We start from the raw sequence: 16,081 nt of genomic DNA, 5'->3' as shown, positions 1-16,081 counted from the left end.
GCTTTTGATTCTACTTCTGATTTGCTCCCTCTGCAACTACAACTCATCTGTTCGAACTTTTCTTGCTGTCTGTGTGATCTTCCTTCCCATTCCAAACAGATGCAATGCAGCACAGGTATCAGAAGAAACGTATACCAGAGAGAGAGAAGCTGTGTACGTTGAGCGTGCTTTATGTGTCAATGTGTGTACGAAGAAAAGCTCGCTGTTCTAAGAAGGCTACTCTATGTCTGGTCTTATACATGCATCCCTATGTCTGGTCTTATACATGCATCCCGAGCTTCCCCAGGCCTCTGTTCTCTCGTTTCATCCACCTTTAATATTTCTGGTCTTATACATGCATCCCTATCTCTGGTCTTATACATGCATCCCTATAGAAATTGTTGTAATTTCTGCATTTTCTCTACAAATTTTTTATATTCTTTTTTTTTTTGTAATTTCTGCTAATTTTGAGTATAATTTCTATAATTTCTGCATTTTTTGTATTTTCTGTTTTATTTTATTAGGAGTAAAATTAAAAATCATGATTGATTCCAGTTCCAACCTCTTCATGAACCAAGGGATTTCGATTCCGATTCTAATTCCTCTAACCAATCTGATTCTAATTCCAAGGGATTTCGATTTGATTTGAACTACGAACCAATGGACCCATATTTGTTTATGGTATGGAGAGGGGGTTTAAACTTTAAACTCATCGCCTTCTTCCTGAACATCTGTGCCATTCATAATACCAGCAATGCTAGTCTTCCGAATTATGTCATCGCCATGGCAAAGTCCCGGCGGAACAAGGCGCTATCGGCTGTGCAGGCATGAACCCACCATCTGGTTCCATCACCAGTCATCAGTTGCTGGTTGGCTTGAAGGATCCCCCTTCTCTGCACCAGGGTTTTGTTGTATATTGCTCCGAATCATTGTCCTGTTCCTTCATACAGAAGCTTTGCTCTTCTCGGTGTTATGACAACTGCCCCCAACATTGTTGATCTCTACTTCAATCTGGTTGCCGGAGAAGGCAAAGAACTAAAGATAACGTGTTTAATACTGTAAATTTGAAATATCTAATCAACTACTTTTAACTTTTTAAGTTTTAACCCCATGGCCCATACTCCACATTTAACTAAAGATAACGTGTTTAATACTGTCTACGAATTCCGGCATAACGAATACGCTTGCAATCGTTAAACCCTTTATTTTCACAAAATTACGAGAGTACCATTTCCTTGTCAGATATGCTGGCGCTTGGTGTCTAAACGTGTAGAAATGACCATACACGTAATGGATAAAAGGGATATTTAGTAGTTTTCCAAGATAGAGTGGATAATTTAGGAATCTTATTTTACTTTAAAGAGAGCCTGTCCTGAATTCTTCACACGCTGTCTTTCGGATGGGGGTTGATCACCTAAGAAGTCTGCAGATTAGAGAATTAGTTTCATGACCTGTCGGTTAATTTTTGCAATGACATAAATACCCTCCGTTTGAAATGGGACCGGCGTAGGACCCATATTTTATGCATTCAGGTTTAGAGGGCCCAGCCGTTTGAAATATCTTCTGATGTCATCATCATTTCTATATTATGATTTTGCCTTCACCCATCCCCCCAGCACGTCATCATTTCCCAATACATGACGGGATGTCCTGTGGGAGGTTGTGGGGCATACATCTGAACTCAGCCCAATATCTATGATTTTGCCTTCACCCAATTCCGACTCGCTATAAATAAGGCATTTACAGCACATACCCACCTATTTTATATATAAAGCCCCATGTTCCAAACCCCATGCTGCTCTTTCTTTGTATGTTTGGTTTAAGGGTAGGGAAAAGAAGGGAAATGCAAGTAAACCTTTACAAATTTTGTATAGGTTTTTTTGTCTTTCCCTACTTTTTCCTTCAAACCAAACACAACCTAAGTCTCTCTCCTCCCTTCCCATAACTCTCATTTTGCCTGTTTAACACCCACTATTCCCTAACCAACCTTTTTCATTAGACCATGTGCCATGTGAGAGATCAACAAATGTCTAAGGAAACACGTAGGGGGTGTTCTTTTTTTGGATTTTGAGAGGGGAAAAGTTGGTCAATGGGATTTTGATTCCCATTGACTAAGAATTCCATGTTCATTTTTTAGATTTATGTGGGGATTAGGGAAAGTTTATTTTCCGGGGTATCACTTACCATCCATCTCCTAGGTGGGTATTTTTCACCTAGGGAGAAAATTGCTAACAATTGAATGGGACAAAATGACCCTTTTAATAATGGATTTTTATGGCTAAAATGGTCATTACCTTATTTACTTAAGAAATAAAAGAATATGGGTAAATGCACTTACTTGGGTAAGTGTTTCCCAAGTAATTGCATTTACTTCGGTAAATAACTTATAGAAAAGTGAGCGGGGCTGTAACATATATATGGAATCCGTTAAATCAATGTCATGGATACAAGGAACCGTAATTTTACATCAATGAAGTATATTATGAATGGAAAGAAGAGAACGGACGTTGGTAGGATTCAAAATCATCTTCCCATTTTCACAATCTGAACTTTAAAATAGAGACCAACTCTTCTCACCGCTTTTTGATTTTAGAGACAACCCTTTCGGTTGATCACAAGGTTTAAAATTTCAATACGATACACCAAATACAGGCTGTATCGTATCGTATCTTTTAAAAACCAATACAAGATATGCATGGAAATCAGATGTTTTGTCTTTTTTTATGTGTATTAGGAGCGTATCAAGGGTATCGGGGTGTATCGGTAGCTTGTTGACGAAAAAGATACAACAAAAAACTAAAAAAAAATTAAAGGGGGAAAGCAAGCTTATTTTCCCCAAAATAAGCATTCTTTCACCCCCCAAATGACTCAAACTCCAAACTTCATTCCTAAAGTACTAGATTTGCAAAGTTTTGCAAGAAACAAGTGTGAATTGTTATTTTTTTTAAAGATTTTTCAAAATTTGAAAAATTACAGCAAAAATAGGTATTTTTTTAATCTTTTATAATATCTTGTGATTTTTTTTCTTGAATGTTTAAATTTATGTTAATCTACATTTCTTACATTCAAAATCACAATTTTTTTGTGCTATCATTAGATTTATGGAAATTTCATGAAGATATTTGGGGAAAATATAAATTAACAAAAATTTTGAAAATGTAAGTTTTTTCTTTGCCTAGAAAGACTAAATATGTTTAGATCTATGGACTTATCTATCATATCCATAGAGCAATTGAAATTTCTTCTTTAATATTTTTATATTTTGAAAATTTAAAAAATAAAAAATAATTAATTATATTTTATCATTTGATCATAACAATTGAATATATTATAATTCTATGGATGATCTATCATATCCATAGACCAATTGAACTTTCTTCTTTAATAATTATTCTTTTTTATTTTTTTAGAATTAAAAATAATAATTAATTAATTAATTATATTTTATCATTTGATCACAAGAATTGAATATATTATAATTTTATTGATGATCTATCATATCCATAATTCAAATTTCTTCTTTAATAACTATTTTTTACTATATTATATAATGTTTATTTATTTTTTATAATTTTTGGAAACTATAATAAATAATAATTATTTAAACAATAAATAATTATTAATTATATTTTCACATAGAAGTTGTACCAATGCATGTTTTATGGTTGGATAGGAGAGTTGGGTTTTTCTCATCTCATAAAACATTAAAACTTAAGAATTATAGTTTATAAATTATATTTAAGCATAGGATTTTAATGAAATTATAATTAGCTATAATATATTTCTTCATAAAACCATTAAAATATATTAAATTAATGTATATACAACTCATTGAGGTCTTATACTTAGTGTCGTTGATGTATTTTTATGATTTATTAAAGTATTTATAGTGTTTCCAAGCATATCTATGCGGATCTTAGTTTTTCTCCGATACGCATGCGTATCCAAGGCGTATTCCGATACATATCTTAAAATTGCCTTTCTGATACACTTGGCATTTCTGATACTTTGAACCTTAGTTGCTCATCTCATAGACAATTTTTGCACATCAATACATAGGTAAATGCATGTATTTCTCTTCCTTTCTTCTTCCAATTGTCTAAATAGGGGCTGTTCCCCATTGTATTTCTATCAAAATTTATTTTTGTTTCAAAGCTAAACCACCACTTAACTCCACCACACAGTACTATCACTACAGTGATCTACTCTACAACCTTTGCCATTCACCAACTCTCTTGTAAATCTAACTCCACCGATGAGTTTTTACAAGTCACTCTATGGGGGCATTCTTTTGTTGGATTTGGAGAAGGGGGAAGTTGGTCAATGGGATTTTGGTTCTCATTGATCAAGAATCCCATATTCTATTTTCAACTTTATGCAGGAACAAGGGCAAGTTTATTTTCTTGGGTATTGATGAAGGGTGATTTGGCATGACCTAGTAAGTAAAGGTTACGTCGACGTGATTTGTCCGAAGGATGACAGCCCAGCAAAAGGAACCTAGTTAGTAGAATTTAGAGCTTGGGTGTTTGGTCACCTTGGCACAAAGCCACCTCAGCATAAACTCACCTCGGTACCTAATCCAGTTTGGGGCCCAAGAACCGAAGTAACACGTAACCGATTCCAAAAGCTTCATAGCAGACTCCAAACCTATCACACCGCATAACGACTGGCATTATCCTCTCCCTGACCAGATTGAGCAGAGGCGACAGACTTCATTAACTGATGCGCTACTCCCAAACTAAAGCAGAAACGGATCTCATCCACTCAAGCCAAAGACCCCAGAACCATTTTCGTGAGGTCCACGACAACTCAACTATATAAGGGCATTAACCCCTCTGGGTCCCAGGTATGTACAATTATTGGCCCACTAGTATACTTATCACTCAACTTTCATCTCACAATACTAACTTAAGCATCAGAGCAACCTCACTAGGTTAGCCACCCCGAGTTCTCTGAGCTTCATTGTTTTGCAGACCGAACTAGCTCACCATGCAACCAAGTTCTAGATCATCCTCCAGCTAGGAGCATTCAGATCGTGCGCCATCATTTGGTGTCGTCTGTGGGAATTTGATTGAAAAGTCATTCCAACTTCTTTTTACTCTCAATGGACTCCTCCAGCAACATCGGGAAAGGTATTGACATGAACGTCCCCGAGGGGCAAGATCAACAATCAACTCTCCCTCAAGGTCCCACGGTGTGTATCGGTCAGTTTACCATCCCCCTCACAGTTTCAGGGGTCCCATCATTGTTTGTATCGTAGACCATCCCGCAAGTGAGCGTTCCGCTCCCCCAAGTGGGCACCACCTTCTCAGAGCCCTCTGTGATTCCACCTAGGGTCGGGCACTCCCAGTGCAATGACTTGGTTCAGTGTGTCTGGACGATGTAGATCCAGATGCAACAGGTCCAGCGGTTCTAGCAATACTTCCTCTACCAACAGTATCACCAACAGTTTCCACCATTGTAGCCGAGTAAGCAACTGGTTCCGCCTCGACATGCCACTCAGCATCAGGGGCAGAATCAAAGCCCGCACAGATCCGCTCAGGAATGTCCGCCGATCTCCTCATCAGGGTGAGGGGACATCGCAGGTACCAGTACCTCCCAAGAGCCAGGCTTCACTACGGGGTAGGATTGACGGGCAGCGCACTCCCCCAATCTCTTAGGGGGAACCCGGAAGATAGGCCCAAAGTCAACCAGCCTAACAGAAGCAACCAACCGCAGCATTCACGTCTTGAGAACAATAGGTCACAGAGAGAAGATCATCAGGTTGGAGCCCGAGACGCAGACTCGAAGCAAGCCCCCTCCATGCCTCACTATGACCAGCGCAAACTTCACACCCAGGAAGAGTCAGTGAGCAAGAACCCCGATCCACCTCGCGACAATGTTTGGGAGCGCGGGAGAGCCAAGGTCGAGGTACTAGACCAGACTGAGTCTAGCACCACCAGTGTCGAACCTGCAAAGAAGCAACAGCGGTGGCATCGCAAGACTCGACGCTCTTCGGCCAGAAATAGTCCACCAGCAAAGCCCAGCTAGCTAGTGGAACATACCAAAGAGAGAGAAGAGGTAAGCCCGGTGGCAATGAAAATAATGCCTGCTCTACTGAGCTAGTCATCCTCCCTATCACCCGAGCTCCTAGTAGCCCCGATGCCAAAGGATTTCAAGGTCATCATGCTAGACAAGTATGATGAGCCGTTTGACACTAATGACCACGTGGATGCCTTCCAATATCAGATGCACCTCGTCAAGGCTGACGAAGCCTGCATGTGTGTGGCCTTCTCCACCACATTTAGAGGGATAGTTCAGACCTGGTATAGGGACCTCACACCGGGCTCCATCAAGAGTTAGGCTCAGTTTGCTGACCTGTTCATGGTGTGACTGAAGTCATAGGAGATCCTTTTGAACATGGTGCAAAAGAAGGAGGGTCTATTAGAAGCTACATCAAGCGCTTTAATGGGACGTGCCTGCAGATTTTGGACCTCGATCTAGTGGTGCGCCTCATTGCAGCAACGAAGGAGATCACCCACAGAAAGTTCAAATGGCACATGGTAGCAAATAAACCAAAGAACATCACCGAGTTTCTCAAGCTAGCTGATTAGTTCATCGGCACCGAAGAGGAAATCGACCAGAAGATTAACAATCCGTCATGTCAAAAGAGGAAGAGAAGTTTGTCCCCGAGCAAATAAAAGAAGCAAATTTACATGTTCGAGAAGTAAGTCCCCCTCACGTGGCTACAAGTCAGGTTGATGTTCCAAGACCTCTCCAGTAGAGCGAACTAACTACACCACCCTTAACGCGAAGAGAGGAGAGATCCTAATGGCTATCAAGGACTCTTCCATCGTCAAATGGCCACCTAAGCTAAGGGAGACCGAGCCACAAGAAACCCAAACGTCTACTACCACTTCCACTAGGAACACGGTCACAACACAGAGAATTGCAAGAATCTCCGTGACGAGATCAAGGAACTCATCCACCGTGGGTACCTAAAGAATTACACCCTACGAGAAGAGAGAGGGCATGGAGATCGTCAGGGAGACTAGAGAAGGAACGCCCCCAGACTATTAGGTAGAATGAGCAGCCACCTCGGCAGTTACCAAAGGAGAGACCAGGCAATGGTGTGATCAATAAGATCACTGGCGGGTCCATTATTGTGAGGTGCACCTCAACAGCAGGGAGGACATCGGTCCGTGAATTGGAGAACGAAGGCAAAAACCCACCAATGCGACGTCGGCTCGAAGAACCTATCTACTTCACTGAGGACGATGTGTGCGGGATTCGGTATCCACATGATGATGCCTTAGTCATGAAACAGAGAATCAATGACTTCGAAGTGAAGCGAATCCTAGTGGACTCGGGCAGTTTGCCAGATATTCTCTTCAAGGAGACCTTCGATAAACTGTAGTTACAATGGGCCGACCCAAAGCCAGCAGACACACCCTTGGTAGGGTTCAGTGGAGAAGAGGTCAGACCCCTTAGTTGGGTCACAATACCATTGGAGGCAGGCACGTGGCCAAACATAGTCCGATTTGAGCTCACACTTCTGGTGGTTACGACTCCATCCCCCTACAACGCAATCATAGGTCAGCCTATCACACACATTCTATGTGCTATACTGTTCACCTATTACTTAGCGATGAAGTTCCCAATTGATTACGGTGTGGGGGTTGTGCAAGGTTACCAACTAGAATCCCGTAAGTGCTACGTGGCCGCCCTAAAAGGAAAGGCAAAGCTAGCGGAGGACGTCAAGCTCGAACAACCAGCAGAGCATACAAAAGAGTGAGCTGCCCCGACAGAAGAAACAATCCACATACCGGTTTTCGAGACCAAGCTGACCAAAACTCTTCAGATTGACACCTTGATCAGCAAACCACTCCGAACTCAACTTGTAAGTTTCTTACACAAAAATCTAGACATTTTTGCTTGGTCCACGACAGAGATGCCCGGAATCGACCATAAAATAATAACTCATAAACTTAATGTGGACCCTCTAGTTAGGCCAGTAAGACAAAGAAAGCACAACCACACTCCGGAGCCGTGGAGGATAGTCGATGAAGAGGTTGGGAAGCTCTTCGCCATAGACTTCATCAGGGAGGTCTATTACCCGAGCTAGGTCGCCAACCCGGTACTAGTGAAGAAGGCCAACGGCAAGTGGCGCATGTGTGTCCCAACCTGAATGGAGCTTACTCGAAAGATTACTTCCCACTGCCTAGAATTGACCGCCTAGGAGACATGACCTCAGGGCACGAGTTGCTGAGTTTTCTAGATGCCTACTCCGGCTACAACCAGATTAGGATGGACCCTATTGACCAGGACAAGACTGCATTTATAACCGAACTCGAGATGTACTGTTATAAAGTTATGCCCTTTGATTTGAAAAACGCCAGGGCATCATTCCAGCGATTTGAGCCATTGATAGGCAATCAAGTGGAATGTTATGTTGATGACATGGTCATGAAGACCCAATTTTTGAACTCTTTACTGAATGATTTAAATGATGTTTTTCAAATTTTAAGGAAGTATAATATGAAATTAAACCCGAGCAAGTGTATCTTTGGGGTCACGTCGGGTAAATTCCTAGGTTATATAGTGAACCGACGTGGCATTGAAGCCAATCCGAAAAAAAATTAAAGCTATTCTAGATATGAGACCACCCAAAAAAATAAAGGAAGTCCAAAGGCTGACCAGTTGGGTAGCTGCACTAGGCCGATTCATGTCTAAGTTAGTAGGTCGATGCCTGCCTTTTCTCAAAGCAATAAAAAAGAACAAGGATTTCGAATGGACCAAGGAATGCCAGCTCACGTTTGACGAGCTAAAAAGGTACCTAAGTACTGCATCGGTTCTAACCTAACTTGAAGAAGGAGAAGAGTTAAAGCTTTAACTCTTCATGAGTGACGAGGTGGTCAACTCGGTACTGATCAGAGAAGTAGACTGGATCCAGCGACCCGTCTACTATGTCAGTAAAATTTTACAGGATGCCAAAACCAGATATCTCAAGATCGAGAATCTAGCGTACACGCTGGTCATAATAGCCTAGAAACTATGCCCGTACTTCCAGGACCACACTATCATCATCCTCACCAACCGGCCTCTGAGGCAGATTTTGCTCAAGCTTGATGTGTCTGGGAGATTGACGAAATGGTTCATCGAATTGAGCAAATGCGAGATTTGGTTTGAGCCCTACCAAGCGATCAAAGCCCATGTCTTGGTGGATTTCATCGCAGAATGCATGTTCAGCATGCCGACCCTGAAACTGACTGAGCCCGCCAATACATCGAAGGCACCGACCAGTATGGCACCGGTCCTCGTCAAGGTTGGACCAACATGGAACTAGGAGCCCTAGATCCTCCACGTAGATGGCTCGTCAAATCTACGAGGAAGTAGTGCTGGACTAACGTTGTGTGGGCCTAGCAGCATGAAGCTGGAGTACGATCTTCGGTTCGTATTCGAGGCGTCGAACGAGGCATTAATCGTTAGGCGTAACCTAGCAAAGGAGGTGGGAGCTAAACACCTCATCGTATGTAGTGATTCACAATTGGTGGTCAAACAGATTAACGATGACTACGAGGCTCGTGACCAGATCATGGCAACATACCTAGCCAAAGTCAGAGAGATTCTATGGAACTTTCACTTTTACTTCATTAGGCAGATACCGAGGTCTGAGAACGTTGAGGCCCATGCACTGTCTCGATTGGCTAGTACCAGCGAGAACACGGACAAGACATTATATATCGAAGACCTACCTCACCCTAGCATTCTTGAGGGGGGGCAGAAGAGGTCGCTCCCGTGTTGGTAGCCGAACTGAGTTGGATAAAATCGCTCATTGTTTATTTGCTCCACAGGACCCTGTCGGCAGAATGCAATGCAGTTCGGATGGTAAAGCAATAGTTAGCCCGTTATGTTATAATCGATGGGCGACTGTATAGGAAATCCTTCACGCTCCCCTCGAGTTCGTCAAGAAGTGTGACAATTGCCAAAGGCATGCCAACATCCCTCAACTACCTACTACCGATTTGAAATACCTCACTAGCCCGTGGTCTTTTGCTCAATGGGGGATAGACATACTCAGACCTTTCCCCCCGGAAACCAAGTAGAGAAGGTTCATGGTCGTGATAGTAGATTACTTCACGAAGTGAGTGGGGGCCAAACTGTTGGTAACCATCACAACTCGCAACATACAAAACTTCTTCTGGAAAAACATAGTATGCTGCTTCAGACTACCTCGGGTGTTGATATTTGATAATAGGAAGCAGTTCAAAGACATCAAGTTCCAGAATTGGTGTGTGGAGATGGGAATCTGGAAAAATTTCACCTCGATGGCACACCCGTAAGAAAATGAACAAGCTGAAGTAACGAATAGGGTGATTCTCCGTGGACTGAAAGCTCGCCTAGCTCGAGCTAAGGGATTGTGGGTAGATGAGTTGCCTAGTGTCCTTTGGGCCTACCGGACTACCATCAAGACCGCAACTGTTGAGACACCTTTCAGCCTCACATATGAGACGAAAGTTGTGATTCTGGCAGAGATTGAAGTACCGATGTTGCGTCTCGAAACCTACAACGAAGAGACAAATGATGACGAGCTTAAAACAAAATTGGACTTCATCAAGGAGGTACGCGATCTGGCTTACTTTTGGACAACAACTTACCAGTAGAGAGTAGCTCGATACTATAATGCCCGGGTGAGGAAGCGACTATTTAGATTCAGCGACATAGTTCTTCATAAGGTAATGGTACCTAAGCCTGGCGTGGGTAAGCTCGGTCGGAATTGGGAAGGTCCTTACTGGGTCAGATGAGTGTTCGGAGAAGGAACCTATGAGTTCAAGACCATGGAAGGGAAGAAGGTACCCCGAGCTTGGAATATTGACAACTTAAAGAGATACTACTTGTAAACCTTAAAACAAGCAAAAAAATGATTAAGTCCATAAGACCACCGAGCTCGTCCTATGGGCAACGAACTAGAGAGAGGACCTTAAGTCACTCTTATAAGCCTAAGGGCTATGGTGTCGAGCTGACAAGAGACCTCTGCATGATTTAAGACCCAGTTGCCTCTCCGGCATGGGCAGAGAAGTCCTATTCACCTCTTCGGCATAGGCAACTTAAGGTCAAGTCGCCTCTTCGGTACAAGCTCATTTAAACCTAGTTGCTTTGGCATGGCTAAGGCAAAGTAGATTGCGTGCACACAGGTCGGGCATGTACGCCCTACAGTGTCTGCTCACCCCGGCGTACAATAAAAATTATTCCTATTCGAGTTCGAGAGTAATCTATACTTAGAAAGAATTTGCAAAATGTTTGTATTCTATTAATAAAGTACTTCGAGTACATTGTAAAAAAAAGAAAAGAGAAGAGAGGATTACAACTATTTAGCTGATTTTGGAGTCTCGGAACATCAAGCATTTACAAAGGGGGGTCCAAGAAAAAGAGGCATCAGTCAGTTCAGGGCTCCTCATCCCCAACAAAAGCATTAGCGGGCATATCTGTCTCCATGTGGTCCTCGACAGCGTCAGCCCCCTCTCCCTCTCCCATTGTATCGTCGCCCCTCTCCTCCTTGGAATCAAGGTCTTTTGCGGCTTCAACGGCCATCTCCTTCATGGCCTTAAGTTTCATGATGGCGCTGAGGTCAAGGTGGGGAAATTCATGCTGGGTCAACCACCTGTTGAGCTTAAATCCCATGTGGTAGCCCATTGTCCCGACCTCGACCATCTTCTCGCGCTCCTCAAATTGCTTCTTCTCTGCTTTGATCTCCTTCTTCTTTGCCATCAGCAGAGTCAATAGCTCCTTCTTAGCTCGCATGTTGTTTTTCAGCCAGTTGATCTCGCAGCGAGCTAAGTTGAGCTCGAAGTGGGCATTTCAAGAGGACTCCTCGGCTTTGAGAGCTCACCGGCCAAAAGACGAAAACAAATACGTACCACCATGCAATGCGTGGCCACTCAGGTCCCGAGTTGAGCAACCGACAAGTCAGCCCAATGAGCGACCACCTCGGCAAACACCGCGTCCTTTCTCTTGAGAAGGCCATACTTTTGAATCAAAATACTCCAAATTGAGGTTCACTGCCCAAAGAAGTGGTGACCGTTGGTACGGACTGAGGCTCTGAAGACGTGGTCTCCTCGGGCACGCAAAGTGGAGTGGCCCTGCTTGGGTCCTCCTCAACCAAGTCGATCATAGGTGGGTATTCGAGGGCAGAGGTGGCGACATTAGAGGTGGTGGTCTCGATGTGGAGGAGAGCCTTCTTGGAGGCCCTCTTCTTCTTCTTTCCCTTCTACATGCTCCTGAAGAGTTCGTCGGCATGGATGTCATCCATGGCAACTGCAACAAGTGATGAACTAAGTTAGATACGACATCGAACTAAAACAAACAAGAAAAAGGTACAATAGTTAGCGACCTACCAGGAGGGCTCAGACCGGCTTGCATGAACTTCCCCTTGGTCATGAAGTTTACAAAGTTCAAGTCGAGCTTCACCCAAGATCAGAATTCTTCCCTTGTCTTTGGGTCCAGTCTGACGCCGAGGTCCTAGATGGTTGCCCTTGAGTGAGTCGGGAAGGGCCACCTTTATGGAAAGGATCAAAGAGCTACTGCTCTATGGCAATGGTACCTATGATGTTACGGATGGAGTTCGGATGTAACAGGTCTATGGCAATGTCAAAAAACTTGATGATTTTGATTATGAAAAGATGGAGTGGAAGACGCAGCCCGGCTATGAGCTGCTCCTCAAAAAACATGATCTTGTCATGACCTTGATACCAAAGAAAGTTGCCTAAGGGAATACTATAAACAAAATCATTGGGAAGCCTGTACCGAACTACCAGGGTTAGGAGCCTGCCCGCTATCATCGTAGAAGACCGAAGCTATCCGGCAAACGCCCTCACTATGAGGTGGAGGCCAACTTGCCAGAGGTTTCTTGCTCTCGCCGAGGTGAGCCCACCTTGGACAGATTGTGCCGAAGTGCCTACCTCAGTAGTATGTGGCTCCGCGGTTTGTGCCGAGGTCCCCACCTCGACCCCAGCGGATTCGCTGCTCGCATCTAGAAGGGTATCTAAGCTAAGGCTAGACATACTAACAAAAAAGACAAATGGAACCAAAAGCAAAGGGAGATGAACTCACCAAAAGAAGACTGTTGAAAGTAGGATTACCTCGGACCTCGGAATAGCTGACACCGAGTTAAGAGACTTGAATGCAACCTCAAGGACTCTAGTTCACGATTTTGTGGTGAAGAAAATGAACCCTTCAGCCCCTATTTATAATCAATATATATGAGAATCAACGGCCAAGATATACACGATCCAACGGCTCCTAGGAAAATTGGTTGAACGCTTTCCGAGGTTGAAATCAGTTTGGCACACGTTTTGACATCCGCAGAGACTATAATCGGCTTGATGTTCGCGCGTATCTGATATGCGATCTGGGTCACTCCCTGGTTGAGCCAAACAGTCGAACAGGTCCGAACAACGGTCCGCTCTTCGTATCACCTAGACTTCGTGCCAAATCCACCTGGGCTCATCATGAACTCCCTACGTTGGGTCAGGACCCCTGGCACAAGGATTGGGGGGCAATGGATGAAGGGTGATTTGCACAACCTAGTAATTAAAGGTCACATAGACGCGATCTGCCCAAAGGATGACAACTCAGCAAAAGCAACCTAGCCAATAGATTTAGAGCTTGGGTGTCTGGTCACCTCGGCACAAAGTGTTATGGTCCCACGCATAGGATCTCATCACGGGTTGGTCCATAGGGAGAAAGCCCTACTTTCCCTTGCGCCTTCCCTTGCGAGCATACCCTATTATGGAACTGAATGGGTGATTTGTCCAAGAGACCACCCAAACTCTCCAAATGGGTGATTTGTCCAAGAGACCACCTGAACTCTCCTTACTCTTCTCTTGACTGGAAAAATGAATATCTTTACTTCAATTCGTAGCTCCTTAAATAGGAGATTATAGAGGGAAATTCCTTGTTGGATTCGGCTAGGCTAGGGTAATCCAACTCAAACTATAACTCCTAATTACCTACTCCTAATTGTAACACAACTCTTACTTAAGAAGATAAAATAAGATAAGGATAAGGAATAAGGGATAAGATAGGGATAAGGAATGGTGTAGCTGGCGGTGAGTTGGCAAGCATAGCTAATGTGGTAAGATAAGTTGATGTGGACGCATATTGGGAACAACAACAACAATGATCCGGTGTTCTCATCCTATCCAATTCGGCAACAACATTATTATCCATTCAGCAGATTAGATTAGACTATCTTGTTATTCTTATCTTATTAAGTTAGTAGATTATCTTATCTTATCTTATTAGATTAGGATTAAGAGAGACTTATCTTATCAATATTATCTTATCAAGATAGAATTGGAGGTCTCCCTATTCAGCATGGAGTCTCCCTAAGAGCAGGACTCTTGTAATCTCCTATTTAAGGAGCCACTATTATTGAATAAGGGACCCAAATTTTCAGTCAAAGAGAAGAGTAAAGGAGAGTTAGGGTGATCTCTTGGACAAATCACCCCTTAGGTTGCCACGATAGGGTCAGCACGCAAAGGGAGGGGCAAGGGGAAACTAGAGGTTCTCCTCGTGGACTGACCCGTGATGAGATCCTACGCCCGGGCCCATAACATTTTGGTATAAGAGCAGGGCGTCATGGGTGATATGGAGCAGCTGTCGTCCAGGGTCCACAAACTCGAGCACCGGCTCATGGAGACCAGCTTGGAAGTACGGGAAATCAAGGATGAAGTCAGGGAGCTACGACGTCTGATGGAGTTATTCCTTTCTAGCAAAGAGAGGAACACAGAAGGGGTGACAGCAACTAGCGGCTGCCGACTGACCTGTTATGGACACATCGACGGGCAGCACACTGTAGCGCAGTCATAGGCAGTGGCATGCACAGCAGGCCGCGCAGCAGCACGCACCACCAAGTAGCACGCAACATGCATCGTCAGTCAGCGCGCATGCACCGCCCAGCAGCGTGCATCATGCACCACACCGCACGGCAGTAGCACTGTGAGGCATGCACCGCCCGACAACAGTAGTAGGGTGGGGCCCACATGATAGCTCATCAGAGTGGGTCCGCTCTTATCTTGCCACATCAGCTCTACTCGCCAACTCGCCGCCAACTACCCCATTCCTCATCCCTTATCTTATCTTATCTTATCTTATCTTATCTTAACAGTTGTGTTATCATTAGGAGTAGGTAATTAGGAGTTTGAGTTAAGTTGGATTGCCTAGCCTAGCCGAATCCAACAAGGAGTCTCCTTATGTAACCTCCTATTTAAGGAGCTACGAATGGAAGTAAAGACATTCAGTTTTTCAACCAAAGAAAGGTGTTAGGAGAGTTCGGGTGATCTCTTGGACAAATCACCCACGCGATTGCCACAACAGGGTCTGTACGCAAGGCCAAGGGCAAGGGAAGGCAGGAGTCTCTCCCGGTGGACCGTCCTGTGATGAGATCCTACGCGCAGGCCCATAACATTCTGGTATTAGAGCCTACCGTCATGGGGGAACAAGAGCCGCTATCTTCCAAGGTCCACGAACTGGAACACAAACTTGTAGAGACCAGCATGGAGGTACGTGAGGTCAAGGATGATGTTCGAGAGCTTCAACGCTTGCTGGAGACGTTCTTTGCCAATAGGGAAAGAAACTCAGAAGGAACCGCCACCAACAACAGCCGCAAACTAGGCTGGGCAGACACGTCTGGTGAACATCAGGTGGCCACCCCAACTGCCACTGTTATTTCCAAATACAGTCGGCTAGAATTTCCATCCTACAACGGCGCTGGAGACCCACTGGGATGGTTGTACCGCTGCAAACAGTTCTTCCGCAACCAGCGCACCGATGACAGAGACAAGGTCAATCTGGCAGCTTTCCACCTCACAGAAGAGGCACAAATTTGGTTCTACCGTCTAGAGCTGGAAGAACCTGGGCTTAGTTGGGAACAATTTAAATCCTATTGCCTCCTCCGGTTTGGTCCCCGCTGACAAGCAACCCGCTAGGTGAACTGATCAACCTCAAGTAGACCGGGACTGTGGCGGATTAATAGCGCCAATTCCAAACTCTTCTCACCAGAGCAGCCTCGGTACACCCAAACCAACAAGTCAACATGTTCACAGTAGGGCTAGTGGAACCC

Source organism: Nelumbo lutea, chromosome 3 (assembly GCF_056320005.1).
Source record: "Nelumbo lutea isolate HS-2025 chromosome 3, American lotus-T2T, whole genome shotgun sequence".
Taxonomy (NCBI): domain Eukaryota; kingdom Viridiplantae; phylum Streptophyta; class Magnoliopsida; order Proteales; family Nelumbonaceae; genus Nelumbo; species Nelumbo lutea.
Note: the sequence above shows the minus strand (reverse complement) of the source record.